Source organism: Erpetoichthys calabaricus, chromosome 5 (genome assembly GCF_900747795.2).
Source record: "Erpetoichthys calabaricus chromosome 5, fErpCal1.3, whole genome shotgun sequence".
NCBI lineage: Eukaryota > Metazoa > Chordata > Cladistia > Polypteriformes > Polypteridae > Erpetoichthys > Erpetoichthys calabaricus.
In genome coordinates, this window is record NC_041398.2 from 240212464 (window position 1) to 240228004 (window position 15541).

The window sequence follows — 15541 nt, forward strand, 5'->3', positions numbered from 1 at the left end:
CTTTTTCTGCATGGCCTCCCTATTTCAGGGCACCACAGTTGGTGTCACAGGTGTCTGTGATTCCTCCGGTGTGTTTCATTGCTTCATAAGATACCTTGGCCTGCTTCTATGCTTTGGAGTCAGTAGTTGCCGTTGTTCAATTTGAGGACAGGAGCTGTGCGATTGAAAATCAATGAAGCCATTATAATGCTGAAATATGTATATGTTTTTGGGGGTACTTACCATTTTAAGAACAGCAGAGAATAAGATTTCATTTTTTTTATTCCAAAACAGGAGTAATACAGTGGTATTCAACAGATCAAACATATTATAATAACATGCCAGATCCAACCAATTATTTCAATTTATTTATTACAATGAAAGCAAAGGAAAAAATAAAATACAAAAAAACAGCAGAAAGACAAAAAAACAAAGGCAGAATCAACCTTGACTCAAGGTTGAAGCACAGGATTTGAACCTCCTATACTCTGATGCTGAGTTGGATTTAATGGGTTCATGTTGGATAAATGGAATAGATATGACTATAAAAACTTAAAAACAGCAAAGTGTTTAATGAATGTAAAATACTGTAATTCTAGAAAAATGTTATTCCATAATGAACTTAAACATTTATGTGTCTCTGTGGGACAAATTGGGTAAGTACGACCAGAATTATAAATTCCCAACTGCCCCTTCTGATTTGTCCCTTTTTTCTGCATTTTTGTAGTTTTTCAGTCCAGCAACTCACTGTCTTTCTTTTTAATTTATTCAAATTTTAATTAATAACAGTTTTTACAAAGAATAATTTGTTTTATTAAATTCTTATTATTTGAACTGATTACTGATTTAAACTAACATTTTGTGTTTTTATACTCACTTTTTTTTAACTCACCTATCCAATTCAGGGTCCCAGGATGCTTTCTGTCTGTTTTCTCCACCTATGTTGTAGTTTCATATCTCATATTTATTTTAATGATGTTTATACTGCCACCAAGTGGAAGCCAGGTTAAAATATTGTGAGGAAAATCGGTGTAATCATTTAATAATCTCTGTTCTATTGAATAGATCTACCCACAATGAAACACAGTGTTGTGAGTGAACCTTTAGCAAGTATTTTACCTTTACTGTTTTGACAGTAATGGATTTGTGATGATCTTGACATATTGACTTTCCTTTTGATTGCATTAGACAAAAGAACAAGGAGGCACTGTGCTCATCCATTTGCAAGCTTAATTAAGTTTCACAGAACAATTTACAGATCCTGCTGAAGAACAGCACCACTGGCCTTGTCTGCTTATCACAGTTTTTATTTTATGATGTTTAATTCTCTTTCCCATTCTAGCCAAAAATTCAGCTTTCTTTGTGTAGGTGGTGCACTGGTTAGTCCTACTGCCTCAAAGCTTCTAACCCTCTGGTTCCATAAATGGAGAAAATTACTGCCTATGAGAGTCTGCACATTCTCCCAAGTGTCTGAATGTGTTTTCCCTCCTGCCATCCCAAACAGCTGAAGGCCAGGGTGATTGACAGCTTTTAATTAGACCATTCTGTGTGTGTGTGTGTGTGTGTGGGTGTGTGTGTGTGTGTGCAAGAGACACCTCTGCAGTGGATTGATGTCACATCCAAGGTTGGTTCCCACCTTTTACCCATCACAACTGGAACAGACAACATCTCCTGGTGACCTGAAACTGTATTAGTCAGTTACAAGGTGTATACATTATTGACAGGTTTCATTTCCAATTAATACATTTGAGTTCTACTTCCTCTTAAAATTATACAGTAATCCCTCCTCCATCGCGAGGGTTCATATGTTCATATGGTTCTTTTTATATATTTTAAGCCCTTATAAACTCTCCCACACTATTATAAACATTTCCCGCACAATTATACAGCATAAACCCTTTGTATTCTCTTAGATATTAGGTAAGATTCGTTGAAATTATGTATGTAAACACAGTTTATATACAGTAAAACCTAAATATTATTTTAAAGATATCGAGTGTCTCCGATATCACATATGTTACAGCCATTACGACAGACAGGCCACCAGTAATAAATACGTACAATGCAAGAAAAATTGTATACAGTAAAATGTGTGTGCAGTGATACTAAACTATGTACATGTAATAAGTACTGTACGTAGATAATTAATTATGGTTACTCACCAACAATGACACGACGACTTGTCCGATAACGATGACTTTAATTTTACTGCACAAGAAAGGATAGCGTTACAGCTCTTCTAAAGGATCCTCTTCAGGCGACTGTGTAGCACCGCCGTTGTTCTTCAATCCAAATCCCTAAAGCAGATTCCATCCAGACTACTGCCTTATCACGTCCACTTGCAACTCGTTTTGTGCCCTGGTTAAAGGACACTGCGGCCGTAGATCTTATATGCTTTTCCTCCTTTTTAAATAAAAAGAATCGTCGACTCATTGATGCTGTAATGGTGTCCTGCAGCGGTGTAGCTGTTCCCTTCCTTCAGCATATCCAAAACTTTTACCTTTTCTGCAATCATTTGCATCTTCTGTTGGCGCTTGGACACGGCCCCTGAAGCAGTAGCACGTTAATGCTGAATGAGTGAGATGAGACTTCCTGGTTAATGCAGCACTCCGTCCCTGAGCCAATCAACACACAGGAACTTTAACTGCGTGCTCTGATTGGATAGCTTCTCAGTCAACCGCCAATAGTGTCCCTTGTATGAAATCAATTGGGCAGACCAACTGAGGAAGCAAGTACCAGAAGTAAAAAGACCCATTGTCCGCAGAAACCCGCGAAGCAGCGAAAAATCCGCGTTATATATTTAGATATGCTTACATATAAAATCCGTGATAGAGTGAAGCCGCGAAAGTCGAAGCGCAATATAGCGAGGGATTACTGTATACCCATTCTAATGCATGCATGCCAGAGTATCACCTTACAGGCTTATCTAAAGTAAGTACTACCACCCCAGGACGGGAGGGGGCGCTGCCGCTAACAGACGTGTCTCCTTCTTCATTCACAGCCTTGAGAAAACGCCCCTTGAGGGCACTGAAGCATAAGAAACCCTGCTCCTTCCGGTTCGCACAGTATAAAAGGAGAGCGACTATAGAGGATGGCGTCTCCTTTGAATGTGGTCTTGGCTTCTGTGCTGAAACGAGCCTGAAACCCGTTTTTGTAAACATCCCACTAAGAGAACTGTCTTCTGTTTAAAACTGCACCTTGATTGCTTTTTTTTAGCTTTTTATTAAAATTAAATGAGTTTTTGTTGCACAGTTGGCAAGCCAAGCATCCTAGCTTGTCCTGCACCATCACTTTGCCCCGCTACACCATATACAGCATAGTACTTCTAATTGCCCAAAGTTCGAAATCAGCAAAGTCATCCAGCACAGTGCAGAACAAACTGACGTGACAGGCTTTCATCAGCTCACTTCCATGAAATACGGAATCAGCAAAGTGATCAGCATTCATGCCGTATTTAGTATGTTTCATTTTCTTCAGAAAACTTTCTTCCTAATGAATCTACAGTTTATACATTGTTCGGCTATCCGTAAACTTTGAATGGGCCTACTAAAGTATCCAAGTGTCACTAAAACTAAACATGAGATGAGTCTTGAAGGTAGATGTGTAGAGTGATGGCTGAAATCACCCACTCTGAAGGTCAAAATAATAATGATAATGTGATATTGGCAATGGGTACAAAAACTGTATAAGAAGAAAGATTTCATGTAAAACTTACATAGTGGATATAAAAAGTCTTTACACCCCTGTTAAAACAACATGCTTTTGTTATTTTAAAATATGAAACCAAGATAGGCGGCACGGTGGCGCAGTGGGTAGCGCTGCTGCCTCGCAGTAAGGAGACCTGGGTTCACTTCCCGGCTCCTCCCTGCATGGAGTTTGCATGTTCTCCCCATGTCTGCGTGGGTTTCCTCCGGGTGATCCAGTTTCCTCCCACAGTCCAAAGACATGCAGGTTAGGTGTGTTGGCGTTCCTAAATTGTCCCTAGTGGATGGATGGATGGATGGATGGAAACCAAGATATATCACGTCTAAACTTTTTCCGACTCTATTGTCACATTGCATATGCAACCTATACAAAGAAGGCAAAACAAATCTGAAACCTTTTACGAAAAAAATGTGTTCACATCCCATTATAATTAAGGATGTGGCTGTGTTCAGACTCAACCAAAAACATTTAGTCTTTATGTTAAATAGTGTGAACACCAGGGGTTGCTGTTGCCCCGTTAAACCCAACAGACAGATACGCAGACACAGGATAAAAGCATGACGGAGCTCTTTTAATTATTTCTCCTTCTTCAAAGTGCCTTTTAAGCACTACCGCCGCCATAAAGAAATAAATCAACAACAATAATTAATACAAATCTCTCCTCCACTCCTCCCAGCAAGCTCCGTCCACTACCTCCCAACTCCGGCTCACTTGCTGGGTCTCCATCAGTCCTTTATATAGTCCTTGACCCAGAAGTGCTTCTCTTCTTCCTCCCATGGGACTTGCCAGCACTTCCAGATCAGATGGAGAATCCCAACTCTTTAATTAGCCCAGAATTTCTGTGGGGCTTCCATCCTCATGACTTCCAAGCACTTCTGGGCTGCAAGGGAATCACGAGTCCCCAGGTCCTTTCACAGCTCCCCCTGGCGGCACCCACGGCACCCAACAGGGCTGAGAAACCGGACTCCAAGTCCTAGGATGCCCTGCAGGAATCCTGGGCACCGCCACACTCCAGGGGAGCTGCCATCTAGCGTTTTGGGGGAGGCAGTGTCCTGAAAAAGCTGCCTTCCCTCATCCTTTCATTTCTGGGGTGTCCCAGCTGTCCGCCACAATAGAACACCTGCCATCAACTAGAATTAATCCGGTTGTCTCCACATAAAGTGCAGATAAATTATCCTGACATCATCTTGGTGGCATCCTACTGCAAAAGCCATGGTCTCCAAAGAGCTTTCAAAACATGAATGGAGTCTCATTGTTGAAAGTTACTGATCAGGACAACGGGCATAAAAGAACAACCAAAGCAGTAGATGTACCATAGAGAAGAGTGAAGACAATCTTCGACAAGCAAGAATTAAGTATGGTATTACAGTGACACTACCAAGAACCACACACCACTCCAGAATCGTTGACAAGGAGAATACTGGTCAGGGAGACTGCCAAGAGGCAGACGGCAACATTAAAGGAGCTGCAGGACTTTCTGGCAAGTGCTGGTTGCTCCCTTCATGTGACAGCAATCTTCTATATCCTTCATATGACTGAGCTATGAGCAGCAAGATGGAAAAAAAATATGCAAGCCTGGCTAGATCTTGCAAAAAGATACATCCAGTATCCCAAAAACATGGACAAAATGTATTATGGTCTGAATTTATGTCTGGTGCAAAAACAACACAGTACATCACCAAAAGAACACGATACCCACAGTGAAGCATGGTAGTGGCAGCATCACACTTTGGAACTGCTTTTCTTTCAGCCAGAAATGGTGCTTCAATCAAGGTGGAGAGAATCATGAATAGCTCCAAATACCAGTTGATTACAGCGCAAAGCAAAGCCTACAGGTGTGTGTTAGGAAGCTGAAGGTGAAGTGAAATTTCACCTTTCACGCTGAGATGCCAAATTTAATGCATGCGCATAGCCTTTAACGTGAGAAACGCCAACCACCTGAGCGACATCAGGCATACTCATTGCATTGTCGGTGACTAACATTGTCTGTTTCTCTCCAGTTCCCTATTCTTCAGTGACATTATGAAGTACTGTAACTCGGCCATGTTAGCCCTGGTGTGACTTTCATACACGTCTTAAGGTTTGTAGGACATAAGAGGATAAGATAAGCACCATTCTGGAGTTATATGATGTGATGTTATTGTAACATAACACAGTGTGACTGTCAAAAGACCTTGAATCACTTGTCAGGGCAACTCTTTCTGCTTTACAGAGTTAACTGTTTTAATTCCAATTTATCCTCATTGTATATTTTGGGAACTGATGTATCTGAGAAACAGCATTGGGGTGCAATAGTGTAACTCTGCCAAATAGTATGAATCATGTTGTGAAATCCTGTTGTGTATGGATGAATGTTCTTGCAAATAAAATGTACAATAGACTTTATCTGTTTTGCCTTATCACAACTGCTGGGGAATGCGACGGTGCGGGTCAGTTGATCTAGGGAGTCTCTTGAACCTGCTACCCATACCCAAGGGATGAGCTATCAGATGAGGACACTCACACAAAACAAGGGGTAAATGCATAAAAGTACAAAAGCTCTTTTATTAAAAACAATCAAAAATAATAATAAATAGTATGCAAAAGTGCTGTGCAAATCTATACTAATAAAAGGCAAAGTACTCACTGACTCACTCATCACTAATTCTCCAACTTCCTGTGTAGGTTACAGCTTACTTACAAAAGTTAAGCAGGTTTCATTTCGAAATTCTATGCGTAACGGTCATAACGGTCGACAACGTCCGCCATGTTAAACTTTCTTATTTATGGCCCCATCTTCACGAAATTTGGTAGGCGGCTTCCCTGCGCTAACCGAAACCGATGTACGTACTTATTTTCGGTGGTATGACGCCACTGTCGGCCGCCATATTGAACTTTCCAACGGTCTTTGTTACTTATGGGCCCATCTTCAAGAAATTTGGTACGCGGGTTCCCAGCGCTAACTGAATCCTACTTATGTACATATATACGTCCATAGCCTGCAGCTCGGTTGCCAGGTGAGGTGGCGTTGGGTCCCCCATCCCCACGCCTCCCACGTAGTTGGCTGACAGCCTATATAAGGCCGTCCGTCGCTCCGGTCTCTTCATTCCCTTCCTTGCTTCGCCATGGTATTCACGTCTCCCTGCTGATAACTGCAGCCTTTTTATTTAATCCACGGCTTCTCCGCTGTTTTATTGTTCGTTTATTACCATTATAGTTATTGTGTAGGTATTTTAGACTTCATTTACATTGTTGAGGTACCCATTTCCTTTATCGTTCCAACCGTACCCCCATTAACATGTCTATCGAGGTGATCACCATCGATCAAAGAACTGTCACTTACCGAGTGGTTTCCATGCCCGGAGATGGCGACTGCCTTTTCCATTCTCTGTGTCACATATTGCACGGCCTCATCAGGCTCACTCTTGATATCCGGAGGAACATTGTGTCTTGTGTATTGAATGACTGGGACAGGTTCAAGGTGTGGACTGATGATGGTACAGGAGATAATTATACTACACAGGAGCATTATAAGAGTGAAATGCTTAAGCCCTTCACCTATGGTTCTGCATGTGAGTTGATGGCTGCCGCTAAATTGTTCAGTTGTCGCTTTCAAGTGTACCGAAATGGCCAAATATTTTACACCTTTGGACAACCGCCAATGCCTCTTACAAAGCCTTCTTCAAAATGTTTACCCCAATCTACGAAATCTCCACGATAACGACGTGTCATAGTTGAGGGAGAGAGCTATCCTGATACCAAGAAATGACATGACTACGACTATAAACCACAGTTTACTTCAAGAACTACCTTCACAACCAAAAACATATCAGTCTGTGGATTCAGTTGTAGAACTGGAAGATGCAGTGCACTATCCGGTAGAGTTTCTCCACACTCTGAATCCTCCAGGCACTCCTGAGCATAATCTAATTTTGAAGGTTGGGGCACCAATAATGTTACTGAGAAACTTACAGCCACCGAAACTTTGTAACGGCACAAGACTTCAGGTCACGTGTCTGCAAAAGAACCTAATTGACGCTACTATTTTTATGGGCAGTGGCTCAGAGAAGAGAGTTTTTATTCCTCGCATCCCAGTTATACCCTCTGATCTCCCATGTCAATTCAAACGCTTCCAATTTCCAGTAAGGCTCTGATTCGCAATGACAATTAATAAGTCTCAGGGACAGACCCTACAAAAGGTTGGCATTGATTTGAGGCAACATTGCTTTTCACGTGGCCAACTGTACGTTGCATGCTCAAGAGTGAGCTCAGTGCACAGCTTGGTCATGTTACAACCGGAGGGCCAAACTGACAACGTGGTATACAAAGAGATCCTTAACAAATAATTATTGGTATATTTTCCCTCAGTTTAACTCTTTGAGGGCTGAATATTTTTTCCAAAAAACTGGAAATGGTTTCACATAGAAAGCAACATAAAACATCTGTTGCTGCATGCTGTGGTTGCTGTTGGCACATGTTCGACATCTCTGGAGGCAGTGGCTGCGCGGGGGCACCTCGATGGCCAGCAGGAATGCACGGTGAGCTGGCTGTCTTTGCACAGCCGGTGGGCGGTGGTGGCAGTTGCAGTGTGACGCAATATGGCCTTGTCATCATAAGTGGTGGTCCTCCCAGGCGAACGCTAGCATAGGCGCATCAGCTACACAAACGTGTTCAACACCACGATCAACTGGGGACTGATCAGCTGATGCTGGTACCTCACTTTCGTATTCGATGTCCATCTCCTGATCACTTGCATCAAATTCCAAGTCTGACAAGTCAGAGTCCGATTCAGCGATAATACGTAAAATGTCTATGACGTATTTAGACTCTCACCTGATCTCAATGCCATTGTTGAGGTTGTTTGCTGTTCTCTACTCACACAGGGAATCGAGGTTAAATCATCAAAGCTACTTAACGTTCCTTCTAGCAAAGAAAGTCAAACTTAAAATGTAAGGGCGAGTTTTGTCGCAGTTTGCAGCTGATTACCATTCTGTACCCCTGAATTTCGACAAAAGTTGACATCAGCCCTGAAAGAGTTAAAAAGGTTTACTTTTCTTCTTAATAAAAATTTTAAGGCAGTACTTTGCTGCTGCGAAGCACGGGTATTTTGCTAGTCTTCAATAAATAAATAATCCAATAAATAAATGAACGGTGTTCAAGTGGAGATTAAAAGCAAACATTTTTTCTTAAAACCAGAGGTTAACATCCAAGAGACTGTTCACTGTTTCTTAGAACTCGCATGTCCTGGTACTGCCTTCTAAAAGCCAACATCGCTACAGCTTATCCGGTATGGGATCTGGCAACCAAGGAGACACCCAACCCACAGGTTCAGTCAAGCAATAAATGCAGGCTCCGTTCCCTGCCCAACCCTTGCATTGGCATGCACAGGGCAACCTGTCGAGCTACACACGCCTTTCCCACCGCTCACATTCGCACCTTGCAGAAGACACTGTCAATTGTGGCCACTCTTACACCCTGGTGCTAATTCAACAGACGCGCCCTTCCTTGAGCCTCAAGCTCCTGCAAAACTGTGGCTCCACTCCCGACCACCTGCCTCCATTCTGTCCCTCATGGGTACTCACAGTCTCCCTTCCCATTTTTCTTTTCCCTTTTCTTTTAACCTCCATCCTACCTTTCTTCTCTCGCTCACTCTCTGACCAGTCTACGTATGTTCTTCCCTTTTTCCTTTCATCTGTTTTCTCTCCCCTTTCCTCATGCCGGCTCTTCCTTGTATGCCTCCGTGAGCACCGTGTCTCAATCGTGCACCATAGGAAGTTGATGAAGCAATTGTGACAGACCACACTCTCACGTGCAGGTGCATCTCGCCCAATTACTACACCAGCCTCCTGCAGCTGCGTGAGCATACACACCCATGAAGATCGCGCCGGCCATTCAACTATTTAAAAATTGGCCACCTTTTTCTGAGCTATACCACACAAAGGTTTGTCCAGAGTTTGCTGCTTTCTTGGCATAGCTGCAGGATTGGCACCATTAGCTATTTGTTTGTCTGTTGGGATAAAAACTACTGAACAATAATTTCTTATGTATTTTGCCATTTGTCCAACTCAAAACATAGGCCAAATGGCATATCAGGGAGAGGGGTTGTGTTGGAGTGGAGAAACCCAAAAACCAGCACATACACTGATACTACAATTCCCATCAGGCAGCAGGAGAGCGCTGGGTATGATCAGAAGACACTGAATCACACAAATATTTGCTTTCTTATTTTAACTCATTATACAGTGTGGACCACCAGGGGGCGTACCGCTCCCCAAACCCCAACACAGACAGGCTGAGACAGACACAAGGCTTGCCAGAGAGCACTCCTTAATTTAAGTGGGGAAGCCTGTTCTGTTGCTCCCCTCTTCTCTGCACAGTACAAAAGCACCAAATAATATAACACACAGTCCTTTCTTCTTTCTTTCTCTTTCTTTGCCTCCACTCCTCCTCACAAGTTTTGTCGTCCACCTCCCAACTCTGGCTTTCCGACTGGTGGTGAGGCGGCTCCTTTTTATAGTGTGACCGGAAGTGCTCTAGGTGTTTCTCGACTTTCTTCCAGCTGCGACAGAAGCAGTGCCACAAAGGATTCAGCTGTACCTTCAATACCCCCTGGCGGCACCCACGGAACCCATCAGGGCTGCTCCAAACTACAATTCTCGACATGCCCTGCAGGGACCCATGGTACCTTAGCAACCCAGGGAGGCATCCTTCTAGCATATCGGGGAAGATACTGTCCCAAACAGGTTCTCTGCTGTTGTCCTTCCACCCAGCCAGCATCCCGGCCGGGTAATGGCCCTGGCCATCCATCACAACAGATATTAGCTATGTTACCTGTTACAGAAAGATAAAAGAATAAATTAAAAATCATTTGATATCTCCCTGCGGTGGGTTGGCACCCTGCCCGGGATTGGTTCCCTGCCTTGTGCCCTGTGTTGGCTGGGATTGGCTCCAGCAGACCCCCGTGACCCTGTGTTTGTATTCAGCAGGTTGGATAATGGATGGATGGATGGATTTGATATCTCTTTCCTCACATGTACCCTCAGTGTTTATCCTAAATATTTCTTCAGTAATCTTGTTTATCAACTGTCCGGCAGGTCCTGCCTCGATCACGTTCCCATGAAGCTTGCTTCTCAGATTCCGTCATTTTAACTCTTTTAGGGCTAATTTTTTTTTTGTTTCTTTTCTCCCAGGGCTGAATATTTTTCCAAAAACTAACATTTTTTAAAAAAGAACACAAAGCAATTGTTTAACATATCAAATCAACAAAAAATATTTACTTTTGACAAATGTTACTGTCTTGCATGTTGTATGAGCCTGCATACTCTATGATTTCACATACATATCACATACATTTTACACAGCAAAGCCTGATCTCGCTCAAAGCAGCCAATTTCAGTAATTGCCACATTGCACTCCTTACCATATGTGTTGCTTTGGTGCCTATTTTTCAATTGTCTGTTGCTGCACTTTCTCACATATATTGTTAGTGTGTACTGTAGAGAGACAAGTCACCCATTTGCCATCGTGCCATGCCACTGCCACCAAGTTTTCTGCCTGCATGAAAACCGTATTGACAGCTCTTTTCATCTTCTGAAACTTTATGAACTTTATGTATGGCATTATAGCCTGGCTCACCCCATGGGATTTGCTTCTGTTTATTACAGAAGTGAATAAAACTTTGCAGCAGCACGTACCTGAGCCACCAGGGGACAAAACACGTTTGGACCAATGCTCCCTGAAGTTATATCACCAGTTCTGCCCCATCTCTATTTGTAATGCCACAGCGCGCTTCATCTCGTCTTTCGTTGTGGGTTTCCACTTTGAAAAACGAGAATGCGATGCAAACGCAGCCTGCGATTCAAAAAAAATCTCTGCCTACCTGTTTGTCTCGTCTGACAGTAGCTGAAAAGCAGCATCAGGAGAGAGCAGCCTGAAGTACAGCAGCTGGTGATCTGTCGTGTCCAACAGCAAGCCATGCCGTCTTGTAAACTCCGGTAGCCAGATCGGCTCTCAACGGATCAATGTATGTGTATTTATCCCATGCGAACCTTGCCGTAGATGCATCGGCTGCGCGAAGGCACTCAACTGGCAGCAGATCCACTGGCGCGGCATCGGCTGGTGTCTGATCAGCTGATGCCTGCTTCTCACTCTCTTACTCGATCTCCTGATCACTGCCAATAAAATCCGATTCTGAAAAATCAAGAGTCCGACTCCGCGATAATGCGCAAAACATCGTCTGCCAAGTGTTTTCTTTTCTGCACTTGCTTCGCTGCCTTTTCACATGTTGGTGCCATCTTGCCATTGTTTACATTTCGCAATTCACGCACACGCAATGTTTATTTGCCGAGTCAACGAGTCTAGCATTCCTCCAAGCACAGAGGGAATGCCTGTGACGTGACAGTGAGATTTGTCGCCATTAACAGCTGATTGTCGCCCCCTATCCCTGGATGTCGACTTTTGTTGACATTAGCCTTCAACCCCTCCTGTCGACAAAAGTCGACATCCGCCCTAAAAGAGTTAAGGTGCCTTGCTCATCTCCTGTCTGTTTTTTGACTACCACCAGTAGATAGACGGGCCCCTATTACCCTCTGTGAAAACATCATTTGCATTCTTGCAAACACCTCCCGCTTTTGAAGGAAACTCTTAGCATTCCTCATACGACTTTCCTCGGTACCCTTATATGTAGCAGCCTCGCTTGCCCGATTCTTTCTGTCTTGATTGAGTTTCACTGAGCCACCACAGCTTGGATTGCTTGGAGCAAGAGCGGCGTTTGGGGGTGGTAAGTGGGGTCTGCATGTCCCGTTTGAGCGGACTTGTCAAGTTATATTCTCCTGTTACAGTCATATGAAAAAGTCTGGGACCCCCTCTTACTTCTTTGGATTTTTGTTTCTCATTGGCTGAACTTCCTTTTAATATATGACATGCCTTATGGTAACAGTAGTATTTCAGCAGTGACATTAAGTTTATTGGATTAACAGAAAATATGCAATATGCATCATAACAAAATTAGACAGGTGCATAAATTTGGGCACCCCAACAGAGATATGACATCAATACTTACAGTAGTTGAGCCTCCTTTTGCTAATCTAACATCCTCTAAACGCTGTCCTCCTATAGCCTTTGATGAGTGTCTGATTCTGGATGAAGGTATTGTTGACCATTCTTCCATACCAAATCTCTCCAGTTCAGTTAAAATTGATGGCTGCCGAGTATGGACAGCCTGCTTCAAATCATCCCATAGATTTGAGATGATATTCAAGTCAGGGGACTGTGACGGCCATTCTAGAACATTGTACTTCTCCCCCTGCATGAATGCCTTTGTAGATTTCAAACTGTGTTTGGGTCATTGTCTTGTTGGAATATCCAACCCCTGCGTAACTTCAACTTTGTGACTGATGCTTGAACGTTATCCTGGAGAATTTGTTGATATTGGGTTGAATTCATGCGACCCTCGACTTTAACAAGGGCCCCAGTCCCTGAACTAGCCACACAGCCCCACAGCATGATGGAACCTCCACCAAATCTGACAGTAGGCAGCAGGTGTTTTTCTTGGATGTGGTGTTCTTCTACCGCCATGCAAAGCGCTTTTTGTTTTGACCAAATAACTCAATTTTTGTCTCATCAGTCCAAAGCTCTTTGTTCCAAAATGAATCTGGCTTGTCTAAATGAGCATTGGCATAAAACAAGCGACTCTGTTTGTGGTGTGAGTGCAGAAAGGGCTTCTTTCTCATCACCCTGCCATACAGATGTTCTTGGTGCAAATTGAATTGTAGAATGATGTACAGATACACCATCTGCAGTGAGATGTTCTTGCAGGTCTTTGGAGGTGATCTGTGGGTTGTCTGTCACCATTCTTACAATCCTGCTCATATGCCGCTCCTGTATTTTTCTTGGCCTGCCAGACCTGCTGGGTTTAACAGCAACTGTGCCTGTGGCCTTCCATTTTCTGATTCCATTCCTTACAGCTGAAACTGACAGTTTAAACCTCTGAGATGGCTTTTTGTAGCCTTCCCCTAAACCAAGAGACTCAACAATCTTTGTTTTCAGATCTTTGAGAGTTGCTTTGAGGATCCCATGCTGTCACTCTTCAGAGGAGAGTCAAAGGGAAGGAAGCCCACCTTGTGATTGACCACTTTAAATACCTTTATATCTCATGATTGGACACACCTGTCTATGAAGGCTTAATGAGCTCATCACACCAATTTGGTGTTGTAAGTAATCAGCATTGAGCAGTGACAGGCATTCAAATCAGCACAATGACAAGGGGACCCACATTTGTGCACAGCCAGTTTTTCACATTTGATTTAATTTCATACAACTAAATTCTGCGTCACTAAAGATCTTTGTGTGGAAAACACCGCAGTACTCCTAGGAAATGAAAGACACACCACTGTTATCTTTTTTGTTGAAAGGAGAGTCAATTAGTATGCAGGCTGAGAGGGGCTCAGAAACTTTTTCATATGACTGTAAATTTTGATAAAGTCTGCGTGTTATCTTGCAAAAATTTAGCTGAATACTGTAATGGGAAAATCCGGTATATGTTAACATTATTTTTTATTAAATTCGCACAAAAGTTCATACAGTCCACACATACCGGTAAGAGCGTTTGACGTAACTGGCCCCACACACCCCTAAGGCCGCCTCTGGTTTGGAAGAACTAAATACACATACTGACATTAGTGTTTTATTACCCAGGCAATGCCGAATACTTCAGCTAGTATGATAATGTAAGCTAAATGTTCTGAATAATTCAATTAAATTAATGTTCAAGTGTCTTGTCTTTAGTACAGTTAAAATTCTTACCTGCATGTCTCCCACACACTGCTTAATTGGTAATATATTGCAAACACAGACCATAAATAGAACACCAACTGTATTATTAGAAGGAGTAGATACCTTCAAGCATCAGCTGTTGCAAATTGTTTTTGCTTGTGTTTCTTAACTCTTGCTTACATAACTTTATGCAGTTGTTTTCAGGCTAATCTGTTTTCTCAAATGAGAAGATGAAATTAAATTCTCTTTTCATATTAGCAGCCCAGAATGTCCACTAATCTCAGTTTCCAGGTGGGCAGTTTCAATGTAAATTCTTTAAAACACTGGACAGTCATCAGTAAAACACTAAACTATCATCCTCTTCAGCTCTATAAATTGGCACTCTGACTGAGCTGTCTGGATTTCTAAATGGTTTATGTGATACCACACAGGAGGAATGGTTTACAAGATGTATTTTTATATACAGTAAACATCTGGTATTTTGAACAGAATGCACCTCCTACCAGTGTACTTTGGGTCTGAGGTCAACTGTTGTCTTTATAGTCATGTCTCCTGCTCAGAGGCTGTATATTCTGGACACTTAGGTAAAGTGAGGTGCTGAAATTCTATTCCTTCATCATTTGCTGGGGAGCTGGCTTACATGGATGAAGCTACCACCCAGACCTGGAAACCCAAACTGAATATGAGAGTGTCCTGGGAACAACTAGAATATACTTTTGTCCACAACAAGCTCAACTCCAACCTCTAGAACAGCTTCTATTACATCTCAAGAGAAGTCAGGAACATGGCATTGAAACAGACCCTATTCAAGACCTCAGTAATGGAGGCTTCTGCAAGAAGCTGTGGCCAAAAGGTTATTGATTATTTATTTAAATTGGTGGGCACCAGCAGTAAAGAAATCTATCCAGATTAAAGGAGGCACCTTTCATGCAATAGTAATAGGAGGGTCGCCATATGAGTGTTAGAGGCCAAAAGGGTGGCAGGTAACGAAGTGTTCAAAGAGAAAACTTGCGAGTGGTAGAACTTTAATCCTAGCCTTAAAGACTGAAGAACAGTTGTAGACTACTAAGCACTGTTGTAAGTCGCTCTGGATAAGAGCGTCTGC

General features: G+C 42.7%; 1 protein-coding gene across 2 annotated transcripts in view; it reads left to right on the plus strand.

Annotated features, from left to right (window-relative positions):
• The window catches only part of gatb (glutamyl-tRNA(Gln) amidotransferase, subunit B), a 217019-nt gene that overhangs the window by 186600 nt on the left and 14878 nt on the right, over positions 1 to 15541 (plus strand). The gene's annotated exons all lie outside the window — the stretch shown is intronic.